Source organism: Podarcis pityusensis (genome assembly GCF_964106645.2).
Source record: "Podarcis pityusensis genome assembly, chromosome: W".
NCBI classification, from domain to species: Eukaryota; Metazoa; Chordata; class Lepidosauria; order Squamata; family Lacertidae; genus Podarcis; species Podarcis pityusensis.
This window is the reverse complement of record NC_138045.1, coordinates 4,440,833-4,462,065: the sequence shown is the minus strand read 5'-3', so window position 1 is coordinate 4,462,065 and position 21,233 is coordinate 4,440,833. Positions and strand designations below refer to the sequence as shown.

Genomic DNA, 21,233 nt, shown 5'->3' with positions numbered 1-21,233 from the left:
CGTGCTTTTTTATATCTATATGAAGCCGCTGGGAGATCATCAGGGGGGTTGGGCTGGGTGTATGCAGGATGCAGATGATACCCAGCTTTACCTCTCTCTTAAATCAGAACCAGTGAAGGCGGTGAAGGTCCTGTGAGAGTGTCTGGAGGCGGTTGGAGGATGGATGGCGGCTAACAGATTGAGGTTGAATCCTGACAAGACAGAAGTACTGTTGGGGGGGCGGGCGGGGGGGGGACTCCCTGGTCCTGAATGGGTTAACTGTGCCCCTGAAGGACCAGGTGTGCAGCCTGGGAGTCATTTTGGACTCACAGCTGTCCATGGAGGCGCAGGTCAATTCTGTGTCCAGAAGGAGCGTCTCCAACCCCATCGTTCAGCCCGGACACTGAGATCCAACGCCAAGGGCCTTCTGGCGGTTCCCTCACTGCAAGAAGTGAGGTTACAGGGAACCAGGCAGAGGGCCTTCTCAGGAGAGGTGCCTGCCCTGTGGAACGCCCTCCCATCAGAGGTCAAGGAAAAGACATCTGAAGGCAGCCCTGTTTAGGGAAGTTTTTAATGTTTAATGCTGTATTGTGTTTTTAATATCCGATTGGGAGCTGCCCCAAGTGGCTGGGGAAACCCAGCCAGATGGGCGGGGTATAAATAATAAATTATTATTATTATTCTAAGTGAGCTGGAACTGCGCAGTGCTTACATTCCTAAGGGCACCTTTACAGATCCTATTTCTTACATATAAACCAGCTTTGTATCACTGGCCCATTTATCCACGTATTGCCTGCTCTGCTTGACCATCAGCTCTCCAGGGGGCAGTCATGTGGGCTGTCTTTTTTTAATTGGAGATCTTGTTTTAAGCCAGTTCTTAGGATCATACACCAGGGTGGCTACCACCCACTTTACAGCCCAAAGCAGATTTCAGCAGGCGGGAGGAAGGTAAGGAAGAGATTTGTTTGGCACCCCCAATATTTTGTTGTTGTTGCGGCTTCAAAGTGCTGCACATCACATAGGGGAGGGGGGAATGAGTCACCTGATGACATCACTGCGACTTCAGGTGAGCAACCCCACCAACCTCTACCACCAGCTGAATCAAGCTACCCACCCCTGAAGCTATCAAATAACTACTGGCCTTCTGCCTGCCCAAATCTGCTATGACTGTCTCTGTCATCAGCCAGCCCCAACACAGCCAGGATATAGTGGGCTATCAATCAAAGCAAATTACCTCATGGAAGGATGGCAACTCATCCTTTGCTTTATGGTACTCATCCACACACTCTATGCAGTAACAGAGGTCATTATTGGCTGAAGCAAATTCATTTGCAGGCAATGTAGAGGAAGCATAACTTTTTAGCAGGTTGACGACTGAATCATCAGAGGTGCACCAACGACATGCACCCATTCTGCAGATAAACACAAAAATAAAAAAAGAGAAAGAGAAATAATTATTTGTAATTATTTGAAAACACGAACACAGAAATGTTCTGAGTAAAGTTCAACAACATAGAAAGCTGCTTTATATCGAGCCACACAAAAGAACACAGATGAGCCTGACATATCAGGCCAATCACCCATCTAGTCCAGCACCCTGTTCTCAGTTGCCAACCAGATGCCTGTGGGAGACTGGCAAGCAACACCCAAGCACAACTGCACTCTCCCCTCCTGCTGTTTCCAGAAACTGGCATTCAGAAGTATTATTGCCTCCAACCATGGAGGCAGAGCATAGCTGTCATAGGTAGTAGTCATTGACGGCATTATGCTCCTTGAATTTGCCCAAACCTCTTTTAAAGCCATCTGATTTGGTGGCCATCATTGCCTCCTGTTGGATCGTTGTGTTCCATCTAACACAATATTGTCTGCACTGACTGGCACCAGCTCTCCAGGGTTTCCTACAGAGGACAACACCCAGCCCTACCTGGAGATAGTGAGAACTGACTCTGGGACTGTTTAAATTCAAAGCAGATGGTCCACCACTGAGCTACAGCCCTTCCCAAGTTATCTCAGGGAGAAGCTCCCATACACAAACCCATACTTGTACATACAAGAACTACCAATACAGTGGTACCTTGGTTTACAACCATAATCCGTTCTGGAGGTCTGGTTGTAAACCAAAATAGGTTCTGGGTTTGACGTGGTTGTAATCCAAAATGGTTGTAATCCAAAGTGGTTGCAATAATAATAATAATAATAATAATAACTATTATTATTATTATTATTTATTATTTATACCCCGCCCATCTGGCTGGGTTTCCCCAGCCACTCTGGGCGGCTTCCAACAAAGTATTAAAATACTGTGGTCTGTTAAACATCAAAAGCTTCCCTAAAGAGGGCTGCCTTCAGATCTTCTAAAAGTCTGGTAGTTGTTTTTTTTGTTAACATCTTGTGGGAGGGAGTTCCACAGGGCAGGTACCACTACCGAGAAAATGAACAAGGAATCTGCCAATGCTTGAAGAGAATATATGCACAACCCTCCTATGTTCCCAGGGGAAATTGGGCAGTCTCATACTATAGTTGCACCCAGGAAGATTGTTAACACTTTTTATTATTATTTCTCAAGGCCTTTGAAATGCAGTTTAGGGAAGTTTTAGAGTGAATGCATTAAAAGCTATAGCTTCCTGTGGTTCAGTTGATGTCTTCCAGTTTTTTACATGTAGCAGTTTGATGGTTGTTAGCTCCCCAGTTTCCTTTTGGAAAGGAGAAGCAGTTTAGAAATTTGAAGTGATAAATAAATTCCACAAGATCACAAGAAATGGGATGCGCAAACTTCAGCTTTAGCTATGGATCCTTAATACGCAAACTGTTCTCTGCTTCTTGGATAGGCTTGTTTTAAGACAATTCAAAATTTCTCTCTAATAAAATATAAATATTTACCTCAAATACACATTAAAGCAGATAAAGGCTAGCGAAATTTTCACTTTCACTTTTCCCATGTTTGCATTTGCTCTTGGCTTAATCACAGATAACTTTCTAGTGACGCCACCCTGTGTCACTTACTTCCTGTTCTTTGTAACCAAATAATAGTAATCATAATTTTATTATTTGTACTCTGCCCATCTGACTCGGTTTCCCCAGCCACTCTAGGCAGCTTCCTGCAGATAAAGAACACAATAAAACATCAAACATTCCCAATAACCCCCACTACTTTCTTTATATTTATTTTACAGGCAAATATACTGCACAAATCAACTAGGTGGTGGACACATTTGTAAAGCAGCATAAAAGTACTTAGCACCTGGACAGAGATATGCAATAGTAGGACTGGGCGATATCTGGGTTTCAACCAGAGGACTCCTCTGCTGAGTCCCTGAGGGCCCCATTCCTGCCTCTCTCCACCTGGCCTAGAGCGGGGCCTGACAGGCCCATGAGGACTGCTGCTCAGCAGAGAGGACCTCTTTTTTTAAAAAAAGCTGTTTTTAAACTGTTTCGATAGCCTTTTAAATTGTTTTTTTCCCCAACAACCTCAGATATGCAGATGACACAACCTTGATGGCAGAAAGTGAGGAGGAATTAAAGAACCTTTTAATGAGGGTGAAAGAGGAGAGCACAAAATATGGTCTGAAGCTCAACATCAAAAAAACGAAGATCATGGCGACTGGGCCCATCACCTCCTGGCAAATAGAAGGGGAAGAAATGGAGGCAGTGAGAGATTTCACTTTCTTGGGCTCCATGATCACTGCAGATGGTGACAGCAGCCACAAAATTAAAAGACGCCTGCTCCTTGGGAGAAAGGCGATGGCAAACCTAGACAGCATCTTAAAAAGCAGAGACATCACCTTGCCAACAAAGGTCCGTATAGTTAAAGCCATGGTTTTCCCAGTAGTGATGTATGGAAGTGAGAGCTGGACCATAAAGAAGGCTGATCACCACAGAATTGATGCTTTTGAATTATGGTGCTGGAGGAGACTCTTGAGAGTCCCATGGACTGCAAGAAGATCAAACCTATTCTTCATTCTGAAGGAAATCAGCCCTGAGTGCTCACTGGAAGGACAGATCCTGAAGCTGAGGCTCCAACACTTTGGCCACCTCATGAGAAGAGAAGACTCCCTGGAAAAGACCCTGATGTTGGGAAAGATGGAGGGCACAAGGAGAAGGGGATGACAGAGGACAAGATGGTTGGACAGTGTTCTCAAAGCTACAAACATGAGTCTGACCAAACTGCGGGAGGCAGTGGAAGACAGGAGTGCCTGGTGTGCTCTGGTCCATGGGGTCACGAAGAGTCGGACACGACTAAACGACTAAACAACAACATAGAGATTCTCTATCTCCAGGCTCTCTGTCCAGTGGGGGGGGGGGACCTAGAGTGTTTGTTCCTGGCGTTGGGCAATCAGGACAGATTAGGGATTCTGCTAGTTTACCACCCGCCTCACTGCCCAGCAGTCTCCCTGCCTGAGATGACAGAGTTGGTCTTGGAGGCAGTGTTGGGGACTCCCAGACTACTGGTTCTGGGAGACTTCAACATCCATGTTGAGACAGCTGGCTCTGGGGCGGCTCAGGACTTCATGGCTGCCATAACAACCATGGGGCTGTTCCAACATGTCACCGGCCCAACACACAAGGCAGGCCAACACTCCGGACCTTGTTTTCTGGACTGGACAGGAAGAGGGTGATTTGAAGGTGGCGGACATTGACATCAGTCCCTTGTCGTGGTCAGATCACTTCCTGTTGAGATTTAGGATGTCAGCACCTTTCCCCCTCCGCAGAGGGGGATCTATTAGAAAGGTCTGCCCTCAAAGGCTGATGGATCCAGTGGGATTCCAAACAGGTCTGGGGGATTTTTCGGCTGATATGACTGGCGCCCCTGTCAAAGCCATTATTCAGCCCAGACACTGAGGTCCAGCCCAGAGGGCCTTCTGGTGGTTCCCTCACTGCAAGAAGCCAAGTTACAGGGAACCAGGCAGAGGGCCTTCTCGGTAGTGGTGCCCGCCCTGTGGAATGCCCTCCCATCAGATGTCAAAGAGAAAAACAACTACCAGACTTTTAGAAGACATCTGAAGGCAGCCCTGTTTAGGGAAACTTTTAATATCTGAAAAACTATTGTATTTTAATAGTTTGCTGGTGCCGCAATCCTCCCCAAGGGCCGATCTCTCTCTTTTTTTAATTAATTTATATCCATACACGATCTTAGGTACATGTACAGCCTTAAATAGTTATACCATTAAATATTGATTTAAACTTGTATTTGTACATACTCTTTTCTTATAATTTCTAACTAAACAAAAATAAACCAAAGTAAAAAATCCAATAAACTAAATTATATGAAAACAGACTTCAGTTCCGGCTGCTGCAGAGGAAAATGTCAGTGTGCTGAGTGTCGTCTGTGACACGGAGCCGGCGGAGAGGCTTTGAGGGCAGCGCCAGAGCTCAGCGCACCCCCCCCAAAGAACCCCACAGGCGTGTGGGGACCCAAGGGTTCCTGCAGAGCAAGAATTCTCCCCCCCCAGCACCCCCCGGCTGCTGTTTAGCACACGGGAGGAAAGGGGAAGAGGCTTGAGAACGCTCCAGGCAACAACGCAACCTCCTGCTGAAGCTACGATCCGTCACCAGAAGCAGCAGACCTTCCTAATTAGAGGTAAAAGCCAATAAAACAATTTAAAGGCGCAGTTAGACCATAAAACTGTCGGGATTCAAGCCTATCTAAGTAGTAACTGGCAACTCTCCAGGCACCTGGCTTGATCTCCTGTTGACCTCCCTGTCTGCATTCCTCAGCAAGATCCAGGCAGAGGTCGCGATAGGCGATCCTTCTCAGCGTGAGAAGAACACCCCCCCTCTTTGTTTCCCCCCCCGGCAGGGGAAAGAGATAGACAGAAAAGTATTTACATGCCTTTATTTCTGTCTTTGCAGCGTTACAAAAAACATGACTGCTCTCTTCAAACTCCAGCAGTCGAGAGACAAACACCTCCTGTACTTCCTGTACAGCTCATATTACACTCTGAGCTAATTCCGGTGCTTCGCACTGTGAATTGACTGTCCCTCTGTTTCCCACGGACAGTCCCAACATCATGTGATGTTTTCAAGTTAGCAGCTCGCAGCTGCATTGCTTCTATATCGTAACATACTCCCCCATATGAATCAATGTGCGCTGCGTGCAAAGCTTGATCCAGAGAAGAAAACAAACAGTTATTATACATATAACAATCCCCTGTTGTTTCAGTTCCACCCTTGGAACTACCCGCCACTGGTTTCCCCAGTGTACCTCTCTGGTTGTCTGACTTCCAAGGAATGAGTTCATCTGCATTTCCTTGGCTAGGGAATGTAGTCTTACGCTTAGCAACTCCCTGTTGTGTCTTTGTCTCTGACTTAGACACACCTTTAACCTGTCTTGAGTTGTCAACAATAGTAACACATGCTACAGCTGAGTTAGCAAACTCTTTTGAATACCTCTTGGGTGGTACGCCCTTTGTAACTCTCTCAGACCTGCGTATAAGGTGCTGATCCTCTCTGCTCACTGGTTCAGTCTCAGGATTCTTTGGAGAACCAGTTCCGATAGTAAACAGTGGTTCATCCTTCACCTGTGAAGGTCAACTGAGCTCTTCGAGCTATCACTGTTACTCTCAATACCACTGTAATCAGTAAAATCATCATCATCATCTGAATTGTCCTCAGTGGGAAATGTGTGAACAATTACTCTCTCCTGTTCAGGAGCACTCTCTAGAAATTTTGTGAGAATCACCTGACCAGATTCGGACAAAATTACTCTGTGGAGAACCTTTTCATAACCCACAAAAATGCCTCTAGCATTCTTTACTCCACCTGGAGCATCAGATTTCACATGAGACCCAAAAACCTTAAAATAGGCAACAGAAGGTTTTCTATGAAATAGCTTTTCAAAAGGAGAACTTCCCAAACCTTTTGAAACCTTTCTCAACCAAGTGTAACAAAAATACAATAAAGATTCAGCCCAATACTCATGTGGCAAATGTGAACTCAGCAATTGCGCCTTCATCCCATTTTGCAATTCTTTGTTCACTTGCACACAGACACTTTTGTTCCATGCTCCTGCAGAAACAGCAGTCTTGTGCCTTATGCCTCGCTTATCCAGGAAATCCTGAAAATCCTGTAAAAGAAAAACTGGCTTTTCATCTGTGAAAAGACAATCAATGTTAGCATCATGAACATTCTTAACCTTGTCACAAAACTCTTTAAACCTTTCTAAGGCTTCTTGTGGTTTGTGCAATATGTATATCCACACATAATGAGAGAAATAATCTACACACACAAGATAATATCTTGCACTGCCTCTAGATGGTGCTAGAGGACCAATCACATCAGCATACACTCGCTGAAAAGCTTTGGTTACTTTCGTCGTCTTCTGGACGTTTTTCTTCACACCTGCAAGAGAAATCATGTTAGACTCAGATGCATTACAATTTATGCAATCACTTTGATCAAAAGTCAACAAATACAGTCAATCTTTCTCTCTGGCAGAAAGATACAGCTCTCCATCTTTGAAGATTTTGCAGCTTTCTCTATCATAGGACAAGACCAGTCCTTTCTTTGTGATCTGCGAAACACTCAGCAGATTGAACTTCAAATCAGGAACCAAATAGACATTGTTAATAGTCAAATTCATACTTTCATGATACACAGTTCCAAACCCTATCGCTTGGATCTCCTGGCCATTGGCCTGTTTCACAGTGAAGCTTTGCTTCTTAAACATTGAAAACAGTTCTCGGCGCGACGTCATGTGTTGCGTGCAACCCGTGTCAAGAACAAACGCGTTCTCCGTTGAAAATTCGGCTTTTGTTGACAGCAATGCATTTGCAGGTTTCATCTGGGACTTGGTACAACTTTTGCCTGACGCCTCAGGCTTTGCAGAGCTCCCCTTAGCTCCTTTCTGTTGACGTGGCTTCTTACAATTCCGCTGAAGATGCCCAGTCTGTCCACAATTGTAACAACGGACAACGTTCAAAGCAACAGCCTGTTCTTCACTAGCAGTAGCAGTGGGGGTGTCAGAACTCCGAGCTTCTCTCCCCCTGTCTTTGACATCTATTGCAGCAAGTCTGTCTCTCTCATTCAGAACCACTGAACAAATCCTCTCCACCGTAAGATCAGTGGCAGGTAGAGAACCAAGTTGACTTGCAACTGTTTTATAAGTCCGATTAAGGCTGTTAATAATCATGAAGCAGAATATCTCTTCCTGAAGAGGGAAATTGCGTTGCGCCATCTGTTGGCGTAAGAATTTCATCTCTGTCAGATGCGCTTGCACATCTCTATCAGGCACTAGCCTTAGATTGGTCAGCTTTTCAAAATGCAGCAACGCTGAAGAACCAGCATCTCTTTGATGTATTCTACGCAGCGTTTGCCAAATCTCACGCGCGTATTCCAAATCCTGAATATGCACAAGTTGATCATCTGAGATACACAGAATTATGGCCGTCCTGGATCTCACATTCTGTGAATTCCAACCTGGCGTTGGTGCAGCAGGGATGGGATTATCAATCACCCCTCTGATTCTGAAGCAGGGCTTTCATCTTTACAGACCATGAGGAATAATTGTCATTAGTCAGTGGAGGTGGGTAAGGTAAGCCTCCCCCCTTCTTGGTATCCATTTTGAATCTAAGCCTCAGCTCTCACTCTCGAGCCTGTAAAATCCAAGAGTCTATTGGGTTGTTTGCTGCCTTGCACCTGGCAGCTAAACACAGGCTGTCTTGAAAGTCCTTCCAAGAGCAGTGAGATAACAGACAAAACAAATGCTGGAATTTTTACCAGTGTTTTTCCAGCCTCTTACAGTCCCAGCCTCTCTTCCGTTAGCTGGTAAATTTCCACTTCCTTTTCAAGCTAACTATCTCTGAAGTAGCTGAAAAGACTGACGTCTCGTTGCTTAGCAACTGGACTTGGCTGACCGGCAATAGCAAAGCTTATCAAGCCTAAGGAATTTGAAGAATGTGGCTCTCTCGCAGTGCTGTTTTTTTATCCAAAGAGCAGCTTTTGTGAACCAGAGAAGAATCAATCTTTTAGCCCACTCTTTTAGCCCATAAATCAGCATACCTTAGGGGCTCTGTTGCTTGTAGCTTATCAGCAAAAATGTTTCCTCCGGTGCTCAGCCGTTCTTGTAGCTTCCATCCGCCCGCTGCCATATCTTCCTTTATCTCCTTGCAGAGGATGAATACGATCCAACGACCTTTTAGCTACTTTCATGTAGCAGAACCATCCTCTGCTACCAGATGTCGGGATTCAAGCCTATCTAAGTAGTAACTGGCAACTCTCCAGGCACCCGGCTTGATCTCCTGTTGACCTCCCTGTCTGCATTCCTCAGCAAGATCCAGGCAGAGGTCGCGATAGGTGATCCTTCTCAGCGTGAGAAGAACACCCCCCCCTTTTTGTTCCCCCCCCCCGGCAGGGGAAAGAGATAGACAGAAAAGTATTTACATGCCTTTATTTCTGTCTTTGCAGCGTTACAAAAAACATGACTGCTCTCTTCAAACTCCAGCAGTCGAGAGACAAACACCTCCTGTACTTCCTGTACAGCTCATATTACACTCTGAGCTAATTCCGGTGCTTCGCACTGTGAATTGACTGTCCCTCTGTTTCCCACGGACAGTCCCAACATCATGTGATGTTTTCAAGCTAGCAGCTCGCAGCTGCATTGCTTCTATATCGTAACAAAAACTTCAATTTGGCGAAACGGAAACAAAATAGGAAGTCAGTTTCCGATCTTTGCGGACAGGCTCTGCAAGGGAACTTTTTTGTGAATGGGACTCAGACCTTGTTTATTGCTATGGAGAATTGCTACAGCTAACTTTGACTGGAAGGATGGTTACATTCTAATGGCTTGCAACTTTAACTGTATCCAGTTACCCAGTGAGATATAAGTGAAAATCTACACAGCTGGAGGTTTAAGCAACTTTATAAAAAATTTTGGAAGAGCTAAAGAAGAAAGGGGAAAGTAAAGACAGGAAGCCTGCAGGGAACTCTTGCACATTTGGGGGGCAACCTCCAAAATAAAAGTAGAAAAGAGCCTGGAACAGCTTCCCAAGTACTCTAAAGTACCCCAAAAAGAAATGGGTAAAGGTACCCCTGCCCGTACGGGCCAGTAGTGTCCGACTCTAGGGTTGTGCGCCCATCTCACTTAAAATGCCGGGGGCCAGCGCTGTCCGGAGACACTTCCGGGTCACGTGGCCAGCGTGACGAAGCTGCAGCTGGCGAGCCAGCACCAGCACAGCACACGGAAACGCCGTTTACCTTCCCGCTATATATCTACCTATTTATCTACTTGCACTTTTTAGGGGTGCTTTCGAACTGCTAGGTGGGCAAGAGCTGGGACCGAAAGACGGGAGCTCACCCCGCCGCGGGGATTCAAACCGCCGACCATACAATCGGCAAGTCCTAGGCACTGAGGTTTTACCCACAGCGCCACCCTTTAAAAAGAAAAAAGAAATGGGGGAGTTCTCCAAATAAGATTTGTTAATCAAAGCCTCAGCTGCTTGATAATTGGAACTTTAGTTGCCTGTGAATTTGCGATTTGGAAAACAAGACTACGGCCATGGGATTAAAAATAAGAACTAACTAAAAGGACCTACAAGTTATGGAAATATTGCAAACCACCACCATTTGAGAGACTATAAGTAGATAAGTATAATTTAAATAATTTCTTCTCTGCTGGTTTTTTTTTTTTTTTTTAAAAATAATATTTATTGATTTTCCAACCATTTAAACACAATAAAACAGAAAAACAAAAAAGGAAAAGAAAAAGCAAAAAAAAGAAAGAACATAAGATTAACAAATCAAGACGCAAACCATTTAAAACACAAAACAATTTCGATATCTTAACTTTCATTCCCTTATTTCCACGACCTCCTCACACCTCCCTTTTTGTATTCCACTTCTATTAATTGTTTCAGCAATTCCTTTCCATCTTCCTCTGTTTTCTCTTCTATAATTATCTTAACATATTCTAATCTTATATTTCCCTTTAATACTCTATTAATCTATTTATACCTAATTCCTTATAGCATTTCTACTGAAGCCATATAACTTCATTCCAACATTTTTCTAACATTCATTATTTTAACAAAATTTCTATAAATAGTCTTAAACTTTTTCCAATCTTCTTCCACCGACTCTTCTCCCTGGTCTCGGATTTCTGCCAGTCGTTTCCGCCAATTCCATATAGTCCATCAACTTCATCTGCCATTCTTTCCGGATAGATAAATCTTGTGTCTTCCAGTTCTTCACAATGAGTATTCTTGCTGCTATTGTAACATACGTGAAAAGAGTTCTGTCCTTCTTTAACACCAATTGGCCAACCATGCCCAAGGGAAAGGCCTCTGGTTTCTTCAAAAAGGTATATTTAAATACCTTTTCCATTTCATTATGAATCATCTCCCAAAGTGTCTTAATCCTTGGGCATGTCCACCAAAGGTGAACTCTAATCCTCAAAGTCGTCTGTTTTTCTTTAAGTTCAGTCATCGCAAGCGTCAACTTATATTCATCAAGTTGCTTCTGTATAGCTGGGGCTCTCTTTCTCTCCAGTTGTGTTTCTTTACATTCAGCAACAACAACTTTTTCCCTGGCCTCCTCCGCAGTTTGCCGTACCAAAATCGGTTCCTGTGTCAATTTCTGGGTGATTTCTATATTGGTATTATTTATACTTTCTATATTTACGTTAATTTTAGTGATTGGAACATCCACTTTCGCATTTATCATGTCCATTTTCCTGTGAAGCTGATCCAATGAGTCATTTATCTTAAATAACGCAGCCACTAGGGCCTCTTCTGTCAACATTTCTCTTGGTTTTACATATACTGGTACAAAGGCTGCAACAAAAAGAGCAAGGGGACCTGGTGGTGGACCTCTCCTGGATTATTGCCAAGTCCTCCCAGACCTTAGTGTTTTGTCAGCAGTTGACTGATCTGTTTTTCCTCTTCCATTAACCATAACACTTAAAAGATTCAAGGTCAGTCCCAGAGTCTCACGGTTTTTAACTTGCAGCTGGAAATTTCCCTAACCCAACTCTTGTAAAGCAACCGGTTTCAAAAGCTTCCACTAGGGGGAAACAGTTTCTATTTGTAGTAGTCAATAGTATCCTCTTTTAAACAATCCAAAGTTAGTTTCAAGTTAGTTTCAATTTTCAGTTACTTTTACTCCTTTTTGAAACAGCCGGAAACAGTAGAAACAATGTATTTCTCTTGTTTAACTAGCTGTCAATGAACGTTCTAAACGCTGTCAATGAACATTCCACAATACGTCAGTCCTCCTAGCAGCCCGTTTCCAGGGTCAGAGCGGCGGTGTTTTAGATCTCTTCGCTCTCTCCTGCAGGCATACTCAGTCCTCAACTTCCCCCCCTCTTCTCCTGCCTCCAAAGGGGGGTTTTGTTCTTTACCGATGGAAATTTAATCTTTTACAAAAGACTTTCCAGGACTCCAGCTTGCAACTTCATTGCCTCAGTCTATTTACAAAAGGGGGAGGCGGACTTCCTGTTTTGAACCTCCCCGTTACGATGCCAAATTCAACATTTAGAAATCCAATTCTTCCGCTTAAACTCTACTCACGGGTAACCACTTTTAAAATCCAATTGTCCACAGGAAAAGGTCAGCGCTCTCCGGCAACCGCTATGCGGCTTCGCTCCGTGGAAGCAGACGATTCGATGCACCGCGCCACTCACCCCATGTCGCTCCGGAGCCCCAAAAACCGGGGTTCCCCGTGAGTGGGGGAGGCGCAAAAGGTGCCCGCCGAATCCCACGCTCACAGGCTCCTCCCGCCTGTGATTTTAACGGGTCTCCGCCTTCGCCGTGGCGGCCAGACCCAAGTTCCCACGGAGCAAATTCCTCCCGGTCAGAGGAATTCAGCCATTGCCGGAGGCGCCTCCCCGGAAGTCTGGTTTTTTATTTGTTTTGTGCGTGCCTTTTGTTCCAAGACAATACTGGAAATTGGACTGGCCTAATATATTTTTTTAATTTACCTCCCTTGTTCTTGGAATATTAACTGGTCCCCCCCCCTTATTGTTAAATATTGTATTTACATATTCTATGTTACATGTTTTATTGAAAGTTTCCCTTTTTTTTCCTTTTTCTTTTTATATCTTCCTTTGCTTAGGGGATAAAAGTGAATGTGAAAGTGTGACGGGGGGAGAGATAGCTGACAAAAGGGAAAGGGAAACCGGAAGAAAGCTGGGAGGGGGTGATAGCTGTACAGCCGAACAGATTCAGAGCTGGCAGGTGTGACCTTGAACAACTCATACAATACATGGAACCAACAGATAATAAATGTCGGGGCCAGACAGAATAACAACACGTAAAACAGCAGCTTCGGTTGCTGCTGCAGCTGCAAGATGGGCCAGTGTACAGGGCGATAATGGGGAAAAAGGCGACAAAGAACAGACAGACCCTTTTGCACTGCAGCTTTTAGAATTTAGGAAAGAGATGATGAAATCAATGCAAGAATTTACACAACAAGTCCATAGTGACATGGAAAAATCTAATTTATCATTGAAGGAACAAGTACATAGAGATATTGAGAACTCAAACAAAGTTCTAAAAGAACAGTTTGGGATATTGGGAGATAAGGTTAGCAATTTGGAGACAAAGGTAGATAAATTAGAAAAATTAAGAGAGGATGTCACAGAAGTAAGGGAGGAACAAAAAGGGATGTCAGGATTGGTACAAGGGGTTCAAGAGAAACAGAGTGATTTAGAAGATCAGGTTTTACTTCTGCAATTACAAGAACGGGACAGGACGGTCAGAATCAGAGGGCTACCAGACTCTGACTCTGAGCCAGTCCTAGAGACATATGTGACACAGACAATTTCAGAGTGGATGGGGGAAAGTAAAGATTGGCTGGATGGCTCAGTTGAAAGCTGTTTTGGAATTAAATCGTTTCAGAGCAGAGAACAGAAGCAGCCAGGAGACATTTTGTTAACATTAGTGACAAAAAAAGTGAAGGACACAATCCTTCAGAATAGCTTTGAAAATGATCTCGTGGTTGCTGGACAGAAAGTAGGCATTTTTAGAGAAATTCCTCTGAAATTGAGATTAAGAACAACAAAATACCGGTTTTTGACAACGGCTCTTAGGCGAGCTGACATCAGATACTGTGATGGGACGATGAGCTGCTTGTGTGTAAAATCCTAGTCCCTCAGAGTTTGGTCAAGTTTGCAAACCTCTGTCTGTAACGGAGCCCCTTAAACATGGCTCCGTCAGTCGCTGGCAGATTCCGACAGTGGTTGCTTTCGGAATCGCTTCCAACATAAAAGCTCCTTAACGGAAACACGTCTTCTGGACTCTCTGCGTGACAGTTTCCGGCGAGGAGTGGGTGTCCCTACAGGAGGTCCTGAAACCTCCCCACTGTTTTCGCTGGAAGTGTCTCTGAGCCATCCCTCCAGCTCCCTTTCCCTCAGCCCAGCTCCTCTCCCCCTACTGGTTCCCTCTTCAGCTGCTGAGTCTCTCCCAACCTGTGTGAGCCCTTTCACTTCCCTTCCTTCCGATGGCAGTTCCCTGACATCCACCTCCCCTCCAGGGCCCCCTTCATCCCCTCTCGCCCCCTCCTCTACGGGCGGTGAGGAGGCAAAACCCCGGAATGAACTTCCTTCATCTTCCGATGTCCCGAACACTTCTCTCCACCTGTTGCGGTTCCTGGTCTCGAAGTACTCCTCCTCCTCAGAGTCCATCTCCCCTTCCCCTTCCGATTCCGAGAATCCTTCCAACTCCTCCTCCTCATCGGTGGTCCCAAAGTATTCCCTCCGGAACCTCTCCACAGGCTGAGGTTTCCTTGGGAACCTTTGATGGAACGTTTCTATCAATACCTCGTCATTGATATCTTCTGCCATTACCCAAGTGTTTTCTGACTCCGTTTCTCCTTCCCACGCTACCAAATACTCCACCTGATCCCCCTTCCATCTGGCGTCGAGGATTTCTGCCACATGGCTGCTGCATTCCCTTTCTTCTATGACCGGTCCCCGAGTGGCCATCCCTTCTCGTCCCCCCTCATACGGTGACAGTAACGACCTGTGAAATACTGGGTGCAGTTTCATGTGGTTGGGTAACCGGAGCCTGAAAGCCACTGGGTTGACCTGTTGAATGACCTCAAAGGGACCCAATCTCCTGGGTCTTAATTTCTTACAACCTCCTTTGAACGGCAACCCTTGGGTTGACAGCCACACCCTATCTCCCACCCTTATGGTTTCACCTTCCCTTCGGTTCTTGTCTGCCTGCCTCTTGTATTCTTCCTTCGCCCTTTCTAAGTTGAGTTGGAGCTGACGATGGATTGCTTCCATTTCTTCTACAAAATGCTCGGCTGCCGGGACACCCCATCTCTCCCCTTCTCCCCCTGGGAAAGCCCTGGGATGACACCCATAATTAGCCAAGAAGGGGCTCATCCCTGTGGACACATTCTCGGCATTGTTGTAGGCAAATTCCGCCAGCGCCAACTTTTCTACCCAGTCATTCTCTCTGTCATTGACATAACACCTCAGGTATTGCTGGAGGACCCCGTTTGCTCTTTCCGCCTGCCCGTTGGTTTCAGGGTGCCGGGCAGTCGAAAAGTTGACCTCCACCTGCAGTAAGCTCATGAGCTTCCTCCAGAACCTGGAAGTAAATTGTTTTCCTCGGTCTGAGACCACCCTCAATGGCACCCCGTGCAACCTAAAAATGTGTTCTACAAATAACTTCGCTGTCTCTTCCGCCGTGACTGCATGCGAGCAGGCTACAAAGTGGCACATCTTTGTTAGTAGGTCTACCACCACCATGATGGCTGTTTTCCCCTTGGACTTCGGCAGATCAGTCATAAAATCTATCGACACTGCCTCCCAAGGTCGTTCTGGGGTTGGTAAGGGTTCTAATAGCCCCGCCGGTGCCCGCCTCTCCCCTTTGGCTCGCTGGCATTGCTCACACCCTCTTACATACTCCCGTACATCTTCCCTCACCTTAGGCCACCAAAATTCCCTGGTGACCAACCACATGGTTTTGTGTTGTCCAAAATGCCCCGCCGTGGGGCTGTCGTGCAACTGCTTGAGTACCCTCCCCCTTAAGTCTCCTTCAGGGATATACAGTGCCCCTTTGTAATACAAAGCTCCATTTCTTTCCTCGAAACCCCCTGGTTCCTCTCCCTCACCCCTAAGACCTCTGAGCTTATTCTGGGCGTATTCATCATTCTCTGTTTCCTCTACCAGTTCTCTTTGTCCCACCAATGCCGCCCCACACACCCAGCGGTCCTCTGGAATGACATGTCTCTCTTCGGGTGCTCCCTCCCCCTCCAAATATTCAGGTTTGCGTGAGAGAGCGTCCGCCCTAATGTTCTCTGGGCCTGGCACGTAACAAATCTCAAAGTTAAATTTGGAGAACTCCTGGGCCCATCTCACTTGCCGTTGGTTGAGCACTCGTGCCGTCCTCCAATACTCTAGGTTCTTGTGGTCAGTGCACACTTGCACCTTATGTTGTGCGCCAATTAGCAGGTGCCTCCATCTCCGGAACGCCTCATGAATGGCTAGTAGTTCTCGGTCATACACCGTGTAGTTCCTCTCGGATTTGTTCAGCTTTCGCGAAAAAAAGGCACACGGTCTCCACTCTGACTCCTCCTTCCCTGGCTGCAGAAGCACCGCCCCAATAGCTCTGTCTGATGCGTCAGTTTCCACTCTCATCGGTTTTTGTAAATCCACATGCAGGAGTTGTTGTTCCGAGGCGAAGGCCCTTTTTAGTTCCTCAAATGCTCGCTCCGCCTCCTCAGTCCAAACGAACTTCTTCTTACTGCTGAGACAGTCCGTAATGGGCGCCGTCAGGTGGGCAAAGTTTCGGATGAACTTACGATAGAAGTTCCCAAATCCTAGGAACCTCTGCACATCCTTCCTTGTTTTGGGTGTTTTCCATTCCAGCACCGCCTGGACCTTGCCGGGATCCATGGCCAATCCCTTGTCTGACAGGCGATACCCCAGGAATTCCACCTCCTTGGTATGAAACTGACACTTCTCCAGTTTCACCCACAGCTGGTTGGCTTGCAGCCTGCTCAACACTTCTCTGACGTCTCTCACATGCTGCTCCTCATTCTCAGAATACACCAACACGTCGTCTAAGAAGGCCACACAATTCTTGTAAAGCAAAGGCCCCAGGACGTGGTTCATAAACGATTGAAAGCACGCGGAGCCTCCTTGTAGGCCGAAGGGCATAACTAAATATTCAAATGCCCCCAAAGGGGTGAACATGGTGGTTTTCCATTCATCCCCCTTCCTTATTCGTATCAGGTTGTACGCCCCCCTTAGGTCCAGTTTAGTAAAAATCTTTCCCTTCCTGACCCTTGTCAAAATGTCGTCAATCCTGGGCATAGGGAAAGCCACTGGTTCTGACACTGCATTTAAGGCCCTGAAGTCACACACAAGCCTCGGCTTGTTCGTGTTTTTTTTATCCACAAAAAACACTGGGCTGCCCCCCACCGCCCTGGACTCTCTGATGAACCCTCTCTTCAGGTTCTTGTCAATGAACTGTCTTAGCTCCTGCATCTCTCTGTCTGACATGGCGTACAGCTTGCCTACAGGGAGCTGTGCCCCAGGGAGTAAATTGATTTGACAGTCAAAGGGTCTATGCGGGGGTAATTGGTCAGCTTCCCTTTCGCTGAAGACGTCGCGGAGATCTGCGTATTGTCGTGGTACCTTCACGTTCTCCGTTACTTCAGTCCCTGCTAGGGTGGCTTGGGCCCCTGCCAAACCCTTTCCCTCTTTGCAGTGTTCTAAGCAATGTGCTGAACCAAAAGAAACCACTCTCTGATGCCAGCCCACCAGCGGGTCATGTAACGCTAGCCAGCTCATCCCCAATATAATGGGAGCTCCTCCCAAGGTGGCCACATTAAACGCTATCAGTTCGGTGTGCCTTGCCACCTTCATTATCATTGGGACGGTCTGCAAGCTGACTTCTCCTCCCAACAGCTCCCTGCCATCGATCGTGGTCACCTGCAGGGGGTTGCTTAAAGGGATCGTCTGTATCTGGTGTTCAGCTGCAAACTCTTTGCTCATGAAATTGCAGGAGCTGCCTGAGTCCAACAGCGCCTTTATCTTTAGAGGGTGTCCGTTTGGCAGCTCTAGCGCCACTTCTATCACTAGGGCGGGTTTAGGAGGTTCTGGCGTGGGCACTTTCACTGCTCTTTGGCCTGGCTGCTGTGCCCCGACGGTGGCAGCCAGGCGTTGGCTTTTACTTGCTTCGGTATTTCTTCCTCTCTTCCCTCCACAGCTCCTACCATCCCTTGCCATTCCTTCCTCTGGGGGCAGACTCTGGCAAAGTGACCTGGCTGTTGGCAGAGATAGCATTTCCGGGCGCCTTTTCCCTCCTTCTTTCCCCCCTCACTGGGCTTTGAAACTGCGCGCGCGCGCGCTCTTCCGATTTCCATCGGCTCTGCCGGCGGGAAAGTTGGCTCTGGAATGTCTGGAATGCGGAACTCCTTCCAACGTTCCCCCTTCCCTTCCCGCCTCTCCAATGCTCTCGCCTCCTGGCGCGCTCCTATGGTCAGCGCTGATTTGGTCAGCTGGTCCATAGACTCCGCCCTGGGCGCCCGGGAAAGTTCGTCTTTCACAGCCGAAGAAAGCCCTTCTTCAAAGAGCATTTGAATGGGTTCCGCCGATAGATCCCACCCCAATTTATGGATCAACATGGTGAACTCAGTCCAGTACTCACGGACAGATCGGCTCCCCTGTTTGCAAGCCATTAACTGTCTGCGGACCACTCCCTGTTCAATATCGCTGGAAAACATCAGATCCATGGCGCGAAAGAACTTCATCGTGTCCTTTAGGACGTCACTATTCGCTGCCATCAGGGGTCTAACCCAGTCTCTCGCCCCCTTTTCAAGATGCCCAATCACGAAAGCCACTCGTGATTCCTCGTCAGGGAATTCATCAAACTGCAGATTGAGGGCATATTGCATCTCTGTCCGAAAGCCATGATAGTCTTTGGGCTCCCCCCCCAAACTTCTGCACCAATCCTGGTACCTTTCTGACGAGCTGGGTGTCTTTCCCCTTTTTGTCTGCATCCTGAGCCCTCCTCTCCTCAAGCCTCGCCGTCTGCAGCGCTAGCTGGACCTCCAACACCCGGTACCTTTCTTCCAGGCTTGGACCCGCTCCAGCTCCTGCTTCTCCGGTTCCGGCTGGGTTGCTCATGATGCCTTCTCCTGCACAAGCTGCTCACGAAGACTGTCGGAATGCTGTGATGGGACGATGAGCTGCTTGTGTGTAAAATCCTAGTCCCTCAGAGTTTGGTCAAGTTTGCAAACCTCTGTCTGTAACGGAGCCCCTTAAACATGGCTCCGTCAGTCGCTGGCAGATTCCGACAGTGGTTGCTTTCGGAATCGCTTCCAACATAAAAGCTCCTTAACGGAAACACGTCTTCTGGACTCTCTGCGTGACAGTTTCCGGCGAGGAGTGGGTGTCCCTACAGGAGGTCCTGAAACCTCCCCACTGTTTTCGCTGGAAGTGTCTCTGAGCCATCCCTCCAGCTCCCTTTCCCTCAGCCCAGCTCCTCTCCCCCTACTGGTTCCCTCTTCAGCTGCTGAGTCTCTCCCAACCTGTGTGAGCCCTTTCACTTCCCTTCCTTCCGATGGCAGTTCCCTGACAGATACAAATGGGAATTTCCTGAGGGTATCTCCTTTACATACATGAAGAGGAGATATAAACTGACATCAGAATTTCAGGCGAGAGAATTCCTGGATAAAAATAGGAGAGACTTAGACCCCAAACAAGACAGGGGAGACCCCCGATCTGAGCAAAAGAAAGCCTTGGAACAGGCTTTCAGGGAAAACAGATATTGTAACTGACTCTGGAAATGGCCAATCTTAAATTACTGAGTTGAAATGTTAACGGTTTAAATTATGAAGCCAAACGACATCGGATTGAACATGTAATAGCAAAACAGAAATTGGATATAATGTGTCCCCAAGAGACACATATTGCAAAAAAGCATAAAAGGGTCTTAATTAACAAAAAATTAGGTATGGATTTCATCTCATCAGATAAAACAAAAAAGAGAGGAGTTGTTTTTTTATATTAATCCTGCACTTGAACCCAAATTGATTCAGGACGAAAAAGGCAGAATTTTAATAATACAAATTAAAATCCAGGGAGAGAAAGTGATATTGGTTGGTATTTACGCCCCTAATGATAAAAAAGCATTTTTTTTCCAGAAAACTAGAAACAGAACTACTTGAATTTGCAGATCAAAAGATTATATTAATGGGAGACTTAAATGGAGTTCCAACTTTAGACAAAGACAGATCAGCCAGGAAAAAAGAGACCAAAGATGGTAAACTGCCAAAACCTTTTTTTGACATGACTCAAAATCTAAAGCTGATAGATATCTGGAGAATGAGACACATGTTTGATACGAGTATACTTTTTACAGCCATGTACATGACAGCAGCTCAAGAATAGACTCTGTATGGATTTCCAAAGAATTGGAAACAAGAGTCAAAAAATTTGAAATCAATCCCAGAACCTTTACAGACCATAATTCCCTGACTATGGAATTACAAAAAGAAAGCCAAATCTCTTTTAGATGGAGATTAAATGATGATATATTAGATGATCACAAATTTGTTGAAAAAGCAAAAAAGCCCTTGATGGATTATTTTGAAATAAATAGTCAAGGGCAAACAAAGTTACAGACGGTCTGGGATGCAAGCAAGGCTGTAATGAGAGGACTCTTTATACAACAAAACTCATTTAAAAGGAAATTGAGAGAGAAAAAGAAAAAAGAAATATTAGAGGAAATTATGAAAAAGGAGAAACAGCTGCCAAACAAAGCAAATAAAGAGGCAGTAAAACAGGCAATCAAAACATTACAAACCCAATATTCAATGATTATAAACGAGGAAATCAGCTGGAAAATAAAAAAGTAAAACAAAAATATTTTGAGCATGCAAATAAACCGGGGAAGTTGTTAGCCTGGAAGTGAATAAAAATGAACAAAGGAACTCCATAAATAAAATTAACATAAATGGCGGAATTACAGACAAGCTGAAGGAAATACGAGAAGGATTTCTTAAATATTTTTCTGAGCTGTATAGACAAGGGAAAGAAAAAAACATTTAAGATAGAAGAGTACATCAGAAATAGCAATATGCCATGTTTAAAACAAAAACAAAGGAATATCCTTAACTCCCAGATAACAATGCAAGAACTACTTGAGGCAATAAAAGGCTCTAAAAATGGCAAGTCCCCAGGCCCAGATGGCTTTACGGCAAAATATTGTAAGAAATTAAATGAACAATTAGCGAACCCATTGAAAGATGTCATGAATGAAATATTGAACACAGCTGAAATCCCAGAAACATGGAAACAG

General features: G+C 45.8%; 2 long non-coding RNA genes across 2 annotated transcripts in view; one reads left to right on the top strand and one right to left on the bottom strand.

Moving 5' to 3' along the window:
• LOC308467815 overlaps window positions 1-21,233 on the top strand; it is a 728,761-nt gene that overhangs the window by 363,359 nt on the left and 344,169 nt on the right. The gene's annotated exons all lie outside the window — the stretch shown is intronic.
• Window positions 1-21,233, bottom strand: part of LOC308467807 — a 44,747-nt gene that overhangs the window by 10,277 nt on the left and 13,237 nt on the right. Inside the window, exon 2 of the long non-coding RNA XR_013981301.1 lies at window positions 1,214-1,391. This is a non-coding gene — a long non-coding RNA (uncharacterized lncRNA). The remainder of the gene's footprint in view (window positions 1-1,213; window positions 1,392-21,233) is intronic.